Here is a 16,297-nt window from a genome sequence, read left to right as displayed (position 1 = left end):
CAATAAATTTTTATTTGTTTGAGCTTCTCCTTCGTTTACTCGCATTTATGTAATAAAGAAAATTACTGTGAGGGACCTCCCTCATGGACCAGTGGCTAAGACTTCACTTCCAATGCTGGGGGTGCCGGTTTGATCTCTGGTCTAGGAGCTAAGATCTCTCATGCCTCATGGCCAAAAACTCTAGAACATAAACAACAGAGGCAATATTGCAACAGATTCAATGAAGATTTTTCAGAATGTTCCCCATCAAACAAAATCTTAAAAAAGAAAGAAAAAAAGAAAAATACTGTGACAAAGCAGAAAGTCAAGAGATGTATGAAGTGTATAAATTACATAAAATTGTGCTAGGTGATGTATTTGGCTGTGGAGGAAGATAGTGTTGTGTAGTGCAAGAAGTCCACTTCAGAGATGAACACAGGGCAAGTCACCCTCTGGAGGTTTGTTTTCTTCCTCTGTAAAATGATGATACTGTGTGTCAGACACTCTGCTAGGCGTTTTATGTGAATTAACTCGTTTGATTCTCAATAGCACTGTTTGACAGTGATTTCTACTTGGGGGACCTGTTGGCCAGAAAATTAAATTAGAACTCTGTGCATGCTCAGGTGTCCAAATAGAGATATAGGAACTGATACATAATCATTTTTGAGAATCACCAGCTGAGCAAGAAATTGTACGGTTAAGTTCTCTTCACTACTCACACCCTCTTTTCCCTGACGTGTCCCCTCCGCTCACAGAAAACCACTGCTCTCCTCGCTCGATACTTTTAAATACACCGTAAGCACATAACCGTTTGGCGAATAATCAGGCCACTGCCTAGTTTTCTCAGCATATCACCGGAATTTCCCACCTGTCCTATACTCACCCCAGCCATCGGAAAGTGAGTTTTCTGTCTGACGTCTGAAGGGATCCTGTGAATGTTCAGAAAAATCTTCAAAGTACGTGGCACGTGCCCTCCCACGGACAAGTCAGCAAATATGAAATCTCTTCACCTTCCTCTCTGTGGACGAGGGGGCGCCTTCTGGGGCCCGGACTGAAGCTCCCTGTGCCCAGGGGAACGCAGCCTGTGTGCCTGCGTTTTCCAGGGCAGCGTGCACAGCGTGTGCCGCTTGAAGGATCACCGGTGACTTGACCGTCCTCACCCCTGCTCTGAAAATGCGCTCAGTGCCACCCGTACCAGATGCTGTGTGTCCCATACCCGTTGTCCTCAAGGGGGGACCACCAAGAAAGATGGCAGCTGGACCTGGGGAAGACCTGGTGAAACCGGGTGGAGGGCGGCAAGGGAAGGACGACATAGGTGTCATTTGGGGAGGAAGGCGAGATTTTTTTTTTTAAACTCGGAAAAGCAACTTCTTTGCATTTTTGTGTTTTATGTTTCATCATGCAGATCATTTTATTTCTTTCTGATGATAAAAATTCTACATGCTTTTCAGAGGAAAAATATTTTTAGGAAGTCCAGGAAAATAGAAGAAAAGAAGTCAGTACAATTCTACCAGCCTGAGGCAGTCACCCTAAGATGCCTTTAGCATGCATATGATGATAGTGTATCTCTGTCTGCTTTTTGAATTTCAAAATCGTTTCATTCACCCCTTTAGGACAAAGTTTCAATGCCCAGTGAGATTAAATGGCTTGGCAGGGCCATTTAATCTGGTTCTCATAACCCTTCTCTCTGTATTGTGCTTGCTGTAGGGCACTGTGTATTCAGGTGGCACAGATAATTTGCTAGAACCAGAGGAGTTGGAATAGATGTGTCTGTTTGGCTCTCTTAACTATCTGATGTCTCAAGTGAGTCCAGAAAGCTTCTGGGCTGCTGGAATTCTAGAGGTTGATTGAATGATTCATCAGTCGGTTCAGTTCAGTCACTCAGCCGTGTCCAGCTCTTTGTGACATCATGGACTGCAGCACGCCAGGCCTCCCTGTCCGTCACCAAGTCCTGGAATTTACTCAAACTCATGTCCATCGTGTCGGAGATGACATCCAGCCATCTCATCCTCTGTCGTCCCCTTCTCCTCCCACCTTCAATCTTTCCCAGCATCAGGGTTTTTTCCAGTGAGTCAGTTCTTCGCATCAGGTGGCCAAAGTATTGGAGTTTCAGCTTCAGCATCAGTCCTTCCAATGAATATTCAGGACTGATTTTCCTTTAGGATGGACTGGTTGGATCTCCTTGCAGTCCAAGGGACTCTCAAGAGTCTTCTCCAACACCACAGTTCAAAAGCATCAATTCTTCGGCGCTCAGCTTTCTTTATAGTCCAACTCTCACATCCATACATGACTACTGGAAAAACCATAGCTTTGGCTAGATGGACCTTTGTTGCTTTTATTAAATGGATAACAGGGACTTCCCTGGTGGTCCAGGGGATAAAACTCTGTACTTCCAATGTAGGGGGTGTAGGTTCAATCCCTGGTCTGGGAACTAATATCCACATGCAGTGCGGCATGGCCAAAAAAATTGAAAAAAGAAAATGATGGGAAAAGAGGGAACAAATGTTTATCGAGCAACTATGCTCTATATACCCTTAAGACCTGTGTGTAAAATACTTATTTTCCAGCTAAGGAGACTGAAGCACTGAGAGTTTGAGTAACTTCCCCAGATTCACACAGCTCAGTTTTAATCTAATTGGCTGTAAAGCCCATTTCTGGCCTCACTGTACCGTACTACATAACTTACAGCCCACTGATGCTTTTGGCTGGAGGTATTTTTAAGATCCTTCTTAGGAGGTGCTTTAAAATCAAAGTTTTTTAGGGTGGTTATATTAAAGAACCCAGAGGCCTGCATCAAATTGTAAGGGCAAGATTTCAGAGCAGGTTGCTACTTAGTGAAAAGCAAGCTTTAGTATTCGACAGGGGGTGCTGTACCTTGCGGCATGCAGGCTCTTAGTTCCCCAGCCAGGGATCAAACCCATGCCCCCTGCTTTGAGAGTTCCTAACCACTGGACCCCGCCAAGGAAGTACCAGGCTTCAGCATTAACTCTTTGAAGTATCAAATTTTGATTGATGGCCAGAGTGCGTTAACTCTAAAATGTATTCTTAAGTAGCTGACCAAATTGAAATACTCGGCAGTTTTTATTTAGTTTTGGTGTACTTAATTCTGAGTCATTATTTCAGAAAATAAGAGTGACCCCTTTCAAGAGTTGATGTATTTTAGTTCAGTAAATAATGGCATGTTCAGGCATCCTTCAGGAAGGATATTTGGCTTCTTTGCTGTATACTTGGAGGACATGCACACGGGTCACGTAGGAGGCTTTTCAGATCGTTCGGGTGGAAGTGGCAGTGAGCTTGGGTGGAAAGGCGTGTGAAACAGCCCTGTTATATTTACATTGTTTGGGATTCTAAGACCTCACCTGCCCACTCTTTGACACAGTGATAGTATGAAACCAGCATAAAGACTCACCAGTTTGTGGTTAAGTAGATAGCATGCTGGGTAAGTGGTGCCTTGCTGTAAAGTCTCATGAGGCTGATGAGCAATCTGCAGGAAATTTCTCACTTTTAATTTTCAAAGTGATTCAACAGATCAGCCAGAAACCTCGCCTGTTCTTTATGTTAAAGATAAAATTGAGAGGCCTTGTTCTACAATTTTTTCCTAAAGTAAAAGTAACACAGAACTGTGAGGGATCGTCTCACTGGATGTTGGGTCTGTTATTTGAGGAGATAAAAGATTTCAGACTACCTTAGGGACCATCCTGGAGACAGACGTTTGATGATATGATTACAATCTGAGCCCATCTACATTTGAGAAGTAGGCCCTTTTTCAAGCAGTATCCTTTTAGCTTGAATATTCTCTTTACACTAAAATTTATAAAATTGTGTTTTAATTTATTTTTTAAAATGATTATGCCTGATCGATTTTATTGCTATAAAAGTAAGGAGGTCATAAATGAAATTTAAAGGGTTAAAATGATAGATTTTCCTCCCATCTGGAAATAACCTCTGTTAACATTTTGTTTCTCTTTCTGTGTACCTGGCTATACATTTATACATATGCGTATGAAAATACAAAGTGTCACAGGTAGATTTTGTTCAGTTTAGTGTTACAACATAGGACCATGCTGCCTTTATCATTTCTCACATACTGTCCTTCTTTTAGACAGACTATTCAGCTCTCCTCTTGTCTGGGAAGAAAAGAGAGGGAACAGAACACCATAAAATCTTTTTTTTTTTTTTTTAATGTAGACAAGGAAATTGGATAGTAGGGAGGAGGCACTTGCCCAGATTTTGCCAAATATGACTCCAAATGCCACTGGAAGTCCCTTCAGGAGGTGGCTTTCTGCTCCCTCTCTTGTCTTCCCAGACAAGAGAAGAGCCCAAGGGTGAAGAGGAGGTTCTGGAGAAAGACAGTAATGAGGCGTCTGGCAGTCAGAGACGCTGGGAAACATTACGTGAAGGAAAGGTCAGGAGGTGGACACCGGGAGGAGACAGGAGTCAGCCAGCTTCTCAGAGGAAGGAGATGGGGACGTCTGAGCATGGAAGCTATCAACTTGCAGGACTCTGCTTACTAGACTTATGCGCCTTTTGCCCCTGAGGCAGCTCTACAGTGGAGACTGTCAAGGATTCCCACTGAGGATTTCTGCCCTTGAGCTGGATCGCTTTGAAGCTATCAGAAGTGATGTTCACGGAAACATGCCAGTGACTTCTGTTCTATGTACTAAGACTCCATGATAATTGAGTAACCCCCTGAGCATCTCAGAACACACTCACCACGCACCGCCCCCCCCCCCCCCCCCGCCCAGTACCAGCAGGCATTTGTAAGCCCGATTGTCATAAGTCAGGACATGTATTTGGCACTCAGGACATATAAGGGCACCAGATGCCTAGGCCCTCTGGACATTCTGAGAAATAAAAACACAGAACAAATCTACAGTAAATAAGGACAGCAAAATACTCCTAGAAACCAGAAGTGGAGTCACTCAGTCGTGTCCGACTCTTTGTGACCCCATGGACTGTAGCCTACCAGGCTCCTCCGTCCATGGGATTTTCCAGGCAGTAGTACTGGAGTGGGCTGCCATTTCCTTCTCCTGTTAGAAACCAGAGACCTAAATTAATGTTTATTTCCACATATGTCCCACTGTGAAAAAGCAAAAGCATATTTTTCCTTTTAAAAAGAAGAATCAAACATGTACTGAGCCTCCTTCAGAGGTACAGCCCGCTTCCATCTCTCTCTTCTCACCTGCATATATTCCTCGTTTTTGCTTAATGTACGTAATTGCATAATTTTAATAATTAAGTGTAACAATAATGTTAAAATACTAGGCAGTGGGTTTGGTAAGAACAGTTTCCATGTGATATTATCTTTTATTTTATGTGGGAAGTACCTTCTTATAGCATCAGTAGGTCAGCTATTCTGATCCAATTTATTTAATCATGATTTAATGAATAACCTACCTTTGATTAGTTTCCCTGATGGCTTAACGGTAAAGAATCTGCTTATCAGTGCAGGAGATGTGGGTTGTATCCCTGGGTCGGAAAGATCCCCTGGAGGAGGAAATGGCAACCCACTCCAGTATTCTTGCCTGAAGAATCCCTTGGACAGAGGAGCCTGGTGTGCTACATACAGTCCACAGGGTTGCAAAGAGTCAGATACATTTAGCGGCTAAACAATAGGAACAATCTTCGATTAGCAGTGGCTATTAGTTAACATTTTGCTTTGAATTTCTTTTTTTAAATTGCTTTGCAGTGTTGTCTTAGTTTCTGCTGTACAACAAAGTGAATCAATTATATATATATATACATACATCCCCTTCTTCTCGAAACTCCATCCTACCTACCACTATCCCACCCCTCTTTAGATTTCTGTTTATCTGATCATTGATCAGCAGACTTCCCTGGTGGCTCAGCTGGTACAGAATCTGCCTGCAACGCAGGAGACCCTGGTTCAATTCCCGGGTTGGGAAGATCCTCTGGAGAAGGGATACTCTACCCACTCCATTATTCTTGGGCTTTCCTGGTGGCTCAGATGGTAAAGAATCCGCCTGCAGTGTGGGAGACCTGGGTTTGATCCCTGGGTTGGGAAGATCCCCTGGAGGAGGGCATGGCAACCCACTCCGGTATTCCTGCCTGGAGAACCTCCATGGGCAGAGGTGTCTGGGAGGCTATAGTCCTTGGGGTCTCAAAGAGTTGGAAGCGACTAAGCACATAAACAAATGCGTTAAGAACTCAGGAAGTCAAATCTCCTAGGAAGTCAAATCTCCTTGGAAGTCAGAGATTTCTTTTGTAATGTAGATAACGGCCCCAACTTTAGTGTTTTGTAAACTTAATGTATTCATTACCTCGGCAGAGAAATGAGAAAATAAGGTTATTAATTTACTGGAACAGTCCAGAAGAAACAGCTGGTACGGACTTCATTCTTTTAAGGCCATGTTCTCTCCTCACCTGCTTATTAAAAGGAAGGCATCTCTTTGTCAGAGTTTGATGCAGGCTTCCTGTTTCTTCTGCTTTTTCACGCACTTGGAATCCTCAGATAGACATATTTTCTTGTACAACAGTTCTCAAATGTATTTGTCTGCCACCCCTTGGTTGGGTCTCCATGACCCATTCAGTGAGTTCACGGGGTCTGAACTGTTTTCATGAGAAGAGTTTGTTTTTCTTACTGTGTCGTGATAGACACAACTGGTGAGTGCATGTCAAGACAGCTGCACCAAACTCATAACCACCGTGTTCTTCACTACCTCCTACTCTGAGTTTTAAAAAAGTTTCCCTTAAGACTGTCCTAGGAATTAATAAAATTATTACTTTTGTTCAATCTCCTCTCTTAAATACCAGTCATTATATAATTCCTTTTTGACAAAATGGGGTAGTAAAGTTAAGTTGTAACTTAACTTTAAGTTAAACACGATAAACACAGTAAAGTTAAGTTGTAAGCTGAACCGGCTCCCATTTGGGGGGCTTCCTTTGTGGCTCACCTGGTAAAGAATCACCTGGAAAGCAGAAGACCTGAGTTTGATCCCTGGGTTGGGAAGATCCCCTGGAGAAGAAAAGGCTACCCACTCCAGTATTCTGGCCTGGAAAATTTCATGGACAATATAGTTGAAGGGGTCACAAAGAGTCGGGCACTACTGAGTGTACAAGTCATTATATGATTTCTTTTTGACAAAACGGGGCAGTACACAGTAAAGTTATGTTGTAAGCTGAAGCAGCTCCCATTTTTACTTGAAAGAATAACTTGATAGACAATTATGGTTATTCAGACTATGGTACTTGGCTTTTTTTGTTGTTTTTTTATGAAAATTAATGAAATGAGCCTATCCTTTTAAGAAAAACAGAGTTTGTTGCAACAATAAAATTAGAGCTCTAAAAAATTGTGTGTATTAGTCACTTAGTCATGTCCAACTCCTTGTGACCCCACGGACTGTAGCCCACTCCAGGCAAGAATACTGGACTGGCTTGCTATTTCCTTCTCCAGGGACTCTTCTTGACCCAGGGATCAAATCCAGATCCCCTGCATTGCAGGCAGATTCTTCACCATCTGAATTATAAGGAAATCCACCCTAAAAAAATTAGAATTTTTGAAAACTTAACATTCACTACCATGAGTTTGACAACTTGCCAACTCTTAAAGACTTTGTTTTAGTTGAGATTAATGGTGATACTAATGAATTTCTTTTTGAATAATGAAATTAGCATTTGGAAGATCACCATAATGCAGAGAACTAGTATTTTCCAAATGACCAATGCATCCTGTTACAAAATAACATGGTTATCGGTTAAAAAAAAAACAAACATGTAAAATATAAAGTGGAATTTAATGTAAAAATACAAAAAGTTTATTGATAAGTTTTCAGATACCACAGTGCAACAAAATTTTTGGTGTGATATAAAAAAGAAATGTCCACAGTTACATGTAAAAAGACATAGAAATACCCATTCCTTCATAAGCTACCTATCTCTGTGAGGCCTTTTTCCCCCATATGCTGCAGCCAGTACAATTCCTTGTAATACACTGATTTAGAAGCAGATATGAAAATTCAATTGTCTTCTTTTTTTTAAATGTTTATTATATATCGGGGTGACGATGTCACATATGATATTTGTCTTTCTCTGACTTCTCTTAGTATAATAATCTCCAGGTCCATCCATCTTGCTGTAAATGGCAATATCTCATTCCTTTTATTGGTTGAGTGATATTTGATTGTATATATGGACCACATCTTTACTCATTCTTCTGTCAATGGGCAGGTTGCTTCCTTGTCTTGGCTATTGCAAACAGCACTGCAATGAACACTGGTGTGCATGCAGGCTTTCAAACCATGTTTTTCGAATATGCCCAGGTGTGGGATTGCTGGGTCATATGGTAGCGAGTTTGACAAGCCATACTCTTCTCCATATTTGGCTATAACCAGTTTACAGTCCCATCAACGGTGCTAGGAGAGTTCCCTTTTCTCTACATCCTCTCCAGCACTGCTGCTTTTAGACTTTTTGATGATGGCTATTCTAACCAGTGTGGGTTGATAATCTCATTTTTGTTTTGATTTGCATTTCTCTAATTATTAATTAGTGATGTCAAGCGTTTTTTCATGTGCCTTTTGGCCATCTGTATGTCTTCTTTGGACAAATGTCTTGGCCCATTTTTTGATTGGATTGTCTGGTTTTTTGATATTGAGCAGCATGGGCTGTTTGTAAATTTTGGAGATTAATCGCTAGTCAGTCACATCATTTGCAAATATTTTCTCCCATTTGCCTTTTCATTTTGTTTATGATTTCCTTTGCTGTGCAAAAGCTTTTGAGCTTAATTAGGTCCCATTTGTTTATTTTTGCGTTATTTCCATTACTCAAGAAAACCGATCGAAAAAGATTTTGCTGGAATTTATGTCAGAGTGTTTGTTCTTTGTTAGTGTATAGAAGTGCAACAGATTTCTGTGTATTTATTTTGTATCTTGCAACTTTAACGAATTCATTCATAAGGTCTAGTAGATTTCCTGTAGCATCTTTACGATTTTCTGTGTGCTAATATCATATCACCTGCAAATTGTCTTCTATTAAACCAGATATTAAAGAGCTTTGCAAAAATGTAGAATTTAAGTTTTTCTTTGTTTTGAAATACGTTTTTCACAAAATATATCTTATTTTAGTATGTAATGGTTTGGTTTTAATGTTTAATATGGTGGATATCAATTGATATACCCCAAATAAAAATTCTTTGACATCGTCAATTTTTACTAGGGTAAAGAGGTATTGAAATAAAAATTTAGAAAAGTCTAATCTTAACCTTTTAAAAATTTTTTTGGTTGCGTTGGGTCTTCACTGCCTTGCTCGGGGTTTCCTCCAGTTGCAATTCTTGGGCTTCTCATTGCGGTGGCTTCTCTTGCTGTGGAGCACAGGCACTAGGCACTCGGCTTTAGTGGTTGCGGCTTGCAGGCTCTCGAGCGTGGGTTCAGCAGTTGTGGTGCGTGGGCCTAGCTGCTCCGGTGTGTGTGGAATCTTCCCAGATCAGGGATCAAACCCCTGTGCCCTGCATTGGCAGGTGGATTCTTCTCCACTGCACCGCCAGGGAAGTCCACGGGTCTTAACCGTTTAAAGTTAATATTTTATTCCTGGCTGGGTAGAGTGGGTATGGAGATGACGTGGTTACCAGAAGACAACTAGAGATTTGGGGCCAGTGACTGTTTGGCTTCAGCAGCTAAAGCCAGTCTGGCCTAGACTGGAGGGAAACATTGCTCCTGCAGCGCCTGGGACCCTGCAGGCTCCGTGCCAGCCTCAGCTTTGAGGGCTTCCACTTCTGCCGCTTACTGTGTGGAGACCAGCCCAGGAATAACTACATCAGTGGTGGTTTGAATAGCTGGACAATACGCCACCAATTCATCCTCAGAGACCCTCACACAGGCCTGGGCAGGGCTGAGTCCCTTTCAGAAACGCTGACTCCTCCCCCACCGCACCCCGCTCCCTTTCCCCAAAGTAATAGGAGCTCATTTGGCAGAATGTGAGTTTTTAAAAGCTAATGTTTTAAGGTCCTAAAGACACGTGCTATAAAACTCTTTCGTATTTCCTTTGTGTTTTTTAATGCACAACTTGGCAGACTTTTTTAAGTGTAAAGGCTTGCGACATTTTAACAGTTTTAAAAATACACATGTGTTTTCCTCATGTTCATTGGTTTTTAATAATATTACTATTTTTATTTAACCTACTGTTTATTTTACAAATTAAATGCAACAAATGATCTCTCTGGTAAAATTGCCCAAGGAGACACTGATTTTGTGAGATGGACTCCTAATTACTGATTCAAGTTATCCAGCAAATGTTTTCATCACAGGATTTTTTGTTTGTTTTTAATTACAAACATGTCCCACTCTCAATCCTTAGACTCACAGGTAAAGAGACTTTTTTTTTTAGCTGTAATTTACAATGTTGTGTAGTTTCTGGTGTTTAGCAAAGTGAGTTGGTTCACACATACATGTATTTATATATTTTTCATATTCTTTTGTATTGTAGGTTATTACAAGATAGGTTCCTGTTGTTTATCTACCTTATATCTAGTTGTTTGTATCTGCGAATCCCAACCTCTTAATTTATCCCTCCCTCACTCCCTTTCCCCTCTGGTAACCATCAGTTTGTTTTCTTTGTCTGTGGGTAATGAGACTTTTTAATGAAGGTTTCCTTTCCAATTAAATTCAGGCTTCTGAGTAATGGACAGAAGGTAGGCACAGCTGACACAGAGAATCTTTCTCTGCTTATCAGGAAGGGGGTAAAAAAAAAGCATTCCACTTAGCTCTGCACCCTTTTCTCCATCTGTCCAGTGGGGGCAGAACTGTCATGCACAGTTGTTGTGAAAGGTCAGCGATTATGTACTTACGTGCCTGTGTTGTGGACATGGTAGTGGCTCAATTAATGACAGCTTTAAAACAAAATTCATGCTCGTAGCCGGTGGCCTCAATCTCAGGATCGTTGAATCTACCACCAGTGTGTGGGCATGGAAGATTAGATGAGATGGCAGCTCACTCAGCACATTGATCTCAGGTCTGTAAGACCAGGAGCAGAGGACCTTGAAATTGTGACCAATAGGGACTCCTTCCAGTCCAGTGGTTAGGACTTCGCCTTCCAGTGCAGGGGGTCAGAGTTTGATTCCTGGTTGGGCCGCTAAGATCCCACATGCCTCTTAAAAACCAAAACATAAGAAAAGAGGCAATATTGCAACAAATTCAGTAAAGACTTTAAATCCATCCTTCTTTATCAGTTTGCTTAATTCTGAAAGTGCTTATCTATGACTACAGCAGCTTGCTGATCAGATGTGTGCTGCGATGGGGTCAGAGAACCTAGAACGGTTTCCTCCTGCTCACAGAACAAGACCTGTCACCAGGATTCCCTGCAATCACACAAACCCTTGCCCAATGTTGTCGCCCTGTTCTGTGCACCCCTCCTGCCTCCCCAGATCCTCGAGCCCTCCTCGGGTCCCTTCCTTCCTGTTCCCTCACAGTTTTCATCATCACGCCAGTCACCCCTCCAGTCTTTAGGTCATTTTGCATGTTTTCTGCTTTCTAAAATCTTTCCCGTGCTCATGTACTGGGTCAGCCTGCTCCCAAGACGTCTTTTCCCCATTCTCTGCATAATGATTGGCTTCTTCATTTGCACACAGCATTGTTCATACATTGAGTTTTGCTTTGCCGCCTTCTTCTTTCTTAAAAAAATTTTTTATTAGTTTTTGGACACACCACTCGGCATGTGAGATCTTCATTCCCAGACCAGAGATCAAACCCATGCCTCCTGCAATGGAAGTGTGGAGTCCTAATCACTGGACCGCCTGGGAAGTCCCTATCACTTACAGACCTGTTACTCCTATTAAATTGTAAACATCTTGAGACCAGAACAGGACTTCATTCTATGTTTTACCTCCCCTCCCCTCAAATGTTTGCTGAAAATTCAAGTGAGAAAATTGGAACAGGAATGCACCATAATTTCCTGTATAGAGCTGTGCATGTTTGGCCAGGGTGATCTCCTTGACCTCCTGAGAGAGATTTAATTAAAAGGCAGAAAGACACTCCTCCACCCTCAGCCCCTGATCAGATTGTTTTGTTCAAGTAGACAAGCTTCTTCTGGCCCCAGCTCCATCATTTCTTGGGACAACTAGAATCCGACTGGTTATGCACATTGTGGAATGAAGAGGAAGATGACAAAGCATGAACTCTGTTACACTTTGAGTCTGACATTTTTCATTTCATTTATTCCCCCAAGCAACCACCACTTCTGCTAGTCTTTTTCTCAAGGGAAAGAGCCTTGATTTCATGGTAATCCATTGTTACAGATTGGCTACATATTTATTGATGTGGAAAAATGAGGCCTAGAACAGAGAATGAAAGCGAGTATCAGCGTCACATAATATATAATTCCATTGATATCAAGGGCTTCCCTGGTGGCTCAGATGGTGAAGAATTCGCCCGCAATGTGGGAGGCCTGAGTTCGATCCCTGGGTTGGCAAGATTCCCTGGAGGAGAGCATGGCGACCCACTGCAGTATTCTTGCCTGGAGAATCCCCATGGACCGAGGAACCTGACAGGCTATAGTCCATGGGGTCACAGAGAGTTAGACACAACTGAATGACTAAGCACGTTCATATCACTATGTGCATATTTGTATGGCTTTTCATCACAAATATTAAAATATGTAACTCAAGTCTTTTTACAGTTGAGATTGTTCATACCAGGTCAGTATATTGCATTTAGTTAAGTCTCTTAAGTGTCTTTTAATCTAGAAGAGATTATTCCACTCTCTCTTTTTTTATTCCATTGACTTGTTGAAAAAAGTGTCAGTTTTACTGGGAAAAAAACATCCTCCTGAGCTTTTCTGTTTATTTCTTGAGATGTCCTTTGATTTGTTCTTGTGTTCCTTCTAATTTATTGCAAACTGAAAGTTTGATTAGATTTGAATTTTATAGAATTTAGATTTCACTTTTTTTTTTTTTTGTCAAGGATCACCATCTCAGGTGGGGTACTGAATACTTCCTATGGCATTGCATTATGAAGTAACTAATGTTAGGGTTACTCTGAGTTTGTTGATGCTAAGGTGGACCTGTGGATTCAAATTCCATTATTAAAGGTTTCAGTTCTTTGGTTTCCTCTGTTGATCCTTCCCTCACTATTTAGTTAGGGGTTGAAAAATGGTGAGTTTACCAGTTCTGTTTGTTTACTCTGAAATAGTTAGTTCTTCCAAAAACAAAAAGGCGGAATGAATACTGATTATTTCCCTTTCATTGCTGGTTTTGAGCCTAAGAGATTGGTGCCTGGTTGTCTACATTGGTGATCACTGTTTTGTGGGGTGTTTGTCACTTTTTTGCTTTCACTTGCTGTATTATTCAATATCATAATGAACTTGTGTGTTTATATTTTCAAGGTATATCAGTTTATTTCAATCATTATTCTTTCTGATATCTGGGGGCAGCATCTTTTAAAAAAAACATTTTTTAACTGAAGTGTATAGTTAATTTACAGGTTGCAGTAAAGTGTTCGAGTTATAAATTCATATATATTATTTTTTAGATTCTTTTCCAGTATGATGCTGCTGCTGCTAAGTTGCTACAGTCATGTCTGACTCTGTGTGACCCCATAGACAGCAGCCCACCAGGCTCCGCTGTCCCTGGGATTCTCCAGGCAAGAACACTGGAGTGGGTTGCCATTTCCTTCTCCAGTGCATGAAAGGGAAAAGTGAAAGTGAAGTCGCTCAGTCGTGTCCAACTCTTAGCGACCCCATGGACTGTAGCCTGCTAGGCTCCTCCGTCCATGGGATTTTCCAGGCAAGAGTACTGAAGTGGGGTGCCATTGCCTTCTCCGTTTCCAGTATAGATTATTTCAAAACATTAAACACAGTTCCCTATGCTATATAGTAGGTCTTTGTTGTTTATCTATGTTATATATAGTAATGTGCATATGTTAATCCCCAAATCCTAATTTACCCACCCTCCCCATCCCCTTTGGTAACCATAAATGTGATTTCTGTAAGTCTATTTTTGTTTTGTAAGTAAGTTCATTTATATATTTAATTTTTTAATTCCACATATAAGTGGATACCACTTACTTAATGAATATTCTCTAGATCCATCCACGTTGCTGTCAATGGCATTATTTCATTCTTTTATGAATATTCTCTAGATCCATCCACGTTGCTGTCAATGGCATTATTTCATTCTTTTTTATGGCTGAGCGTTACTCTGTTTACTATATTCTATATATGTGCCACATCTTCTTTATATAGTCATCTGTCAGGGGACACTTAGGTTGCTTTCATGTCTTGACTGTTGTAAATAATGCTGCTGTGAACATTGAGGTGCGCGTATCTTTTCAAGTTAGAGTTTTCTCCAGGTACAAGCCTAGGAATGGGATTGTAGGGTCATAAAGCAACTCTAGTTTAAGGAACCTCCATACTGTTCTCCATAGTCGCTCTACCAGTTTACGCTCCCACCAACAGTGTAGGAGGGTTCCTTTTTCTCCACTCTCCAGTACTTATTATTTGTAGACTTTTTGATGGTGGCCTTCTGTGTATGAAGCGATACCTCAGTCTAGTTTTCATTTCTTTTTCTCTAATAATTACTGGTATTAAGCATCTTTTCATGTGATTCTTGGCCATCTGTATTCTTCAGAGAAATATCTACTTAGGTCTTCTACCCACTTTTTCAGTGGGTTGTTTGTTTTTTTGATACTAAGCTGCATGATCTTTTTGTATATTTTGGAGATTTATCCCTTGTTGGTAGCGTCATTTACAAATATTTTCTTCCAGTCTGTAGGTTGTCTTTGTTTGTGGCTTCCTTTCCTGTCCAAAAGCTTTTAATTAGGTCCAAAATGTTTATTCTTGTTTTTGTTTCCATTACTCTAGGAGATGGATCCAAAAAAAATACTGCTGTGATTTATCTCAAAGAATGTTCTGTCTTTGTTTTTCTCTAGAAGTTTTATAGTATTTGGTCCTACATTTAGGTCTTTAATCCATTTTGAGTTTATTTTTGTATATGGTGTTAGAGAATATTCCATTAATAATTTCATTCTTATACATATATCTGCCAGTTTTCCCAGCATGACTTATAAAGTGACTGTCTTTTCTCTATTGTATATTCTTGACTCCTTTGTTGAAGATTGTTGTTGTTGTTTGGTTGCTAAGTCATGTCCTGCTCTTTGTGACCCCATGGACTGCAGCACAGCAGGCTGTCCTTCACTATCTCCTGGAGTTTGTTCAAACTCATGTCCGTTGAGTCGGTGATGCCATCCAACCATCTCATCCCCGGCTACCTCCTTCTCCTTTTCCCTTCAAGCTTTCCCAGCACAGGGTCTTTTCCAATGAGTTGGCTCTTTGCATCAGGTGGCCAAAGTATTGGAGCTTTTGACAGAGCCAAAGTATGGATCTGTCATTACATTCCAAAGTATTGTCCATAAGTGCATAGGTTTATTTCTGGGCTTTCTTTACTGTTCCATTGATCTGTATGTCAGTTTTCGTGCCAGTACCATCCTGTTTGGCGACTGTAGCTTTGTCTATTTTAGTATAGTCTGAAGTCACGGAGTATGGCTCCTCCAACTCCATTCTTTTTAGTTTGGTCAAATCAACATTTTTTTTTTTAATCCACTCAAAAAAGGTCCACTTATGACCTCACTGAGGATAAGATTTTTAGAAAAGAGATTGTTATTTTTTGTTTTTTAAGTTCTTCATATTCCTTAATTAAGAACTGTAGTAGAGCACTGGAATTACTAGTCATTTTATGGGATTGATTACTTTCTTCTTATGTGAACAAAAGAATAATGAAAAGTAGTTTTACATGTCCTGCAATTTTCAGCAATGAAATTAAAAATGGAAACATGGGACATTCCTTAGCCAGAATGGTCATCAAAAAGAAATGAAATTTATCTCAAAAAAGAGTATCTTTGGATTATGCACATTAAAAAAAAAAAAAGTAAAACAGACTGAGCAATGATATTGCCTAGATACTTTTAAAATAGGCTCAGGGGCAGAAAGTTAAATATTTAGATTAATGTGAAATGTTAGCTTTGTAGCAGTGTACCATTGATGGAGTACTCCTGGAACATGTCTCCTCTGCTTGTTTTAACACCTGACCTTGGTCCCTGAGATGGAATGTATAGTGTGGAAGACACTCCGTGATGTGGGTGGGTTTGTTTGACATTTTCTCTTTGTTTGTATAAGTCCTTTCATTGTTGCTTTGCACTCCCTTTAATACCATGGAAATTTTGGTGACTTTCTAGAATCAAGATGTTACCGATCTGTCATTCCGTAATAATCTGTTTGGGTTCACTGACTTTTCCTTCAAAAAGACTGGACACTTGAGTCTGAGGTTGATCTTACTTGACTTTTTCATCTTGTGTTTTTGAAGGGTAGATTGGTTCTA

General features: G+C 40.7%; 1 protein-coding gene and 1 long non-coding RNA gene across 7 annotated transcripts in view; one reads left to right on the top strand and one right to left on the bottom strand.

The window, feature by feature from the left end:
* RBPMS (RNA binding protein, mRNA processing factor) overlaps positions 1–16,297 on the top strand; it is a 198,189-nt gene that overhangs the window by 124,074 nt on the left and 57,818 nt on the right. The gene's annotated exons all lie outside the window — the stretch shown is intronic.
* Positions 11,574–15,857, bottom strand: LOC145518703 (uncharacterized). The gene is made up of 2 exons (XR_014063158.1): positions 14,074–15,857; positions 11,574–14,021 (listed from the first exon to the last, which is right to left on the bottom strand). It is a non-coding gene; the product is annotated as an uncharacterized LOC145518703 (long non-coding RNA).

The sequence above is a fragment of the Giraffa tippelskirchi genome, chromosome 8 (assembly GCF_054371585.1).
Source record: "Giraffa tippelskirchi isolate mGirTip1 chromosome 8, T2T-mGirTip1v1.2.pri, whole genome shotgun sequence".
Lineage (NCBI taxonomy): Eukaryota > Metazoa > Chordata > Mammalia > Artiodactyla > Giraffidae > Giraffa > Giraffa tippelskirchi.
Note: the sequence above shows the minus strand (reverse complement) of the source record. Positions and strands in the feature narration are given on the sequence as shown.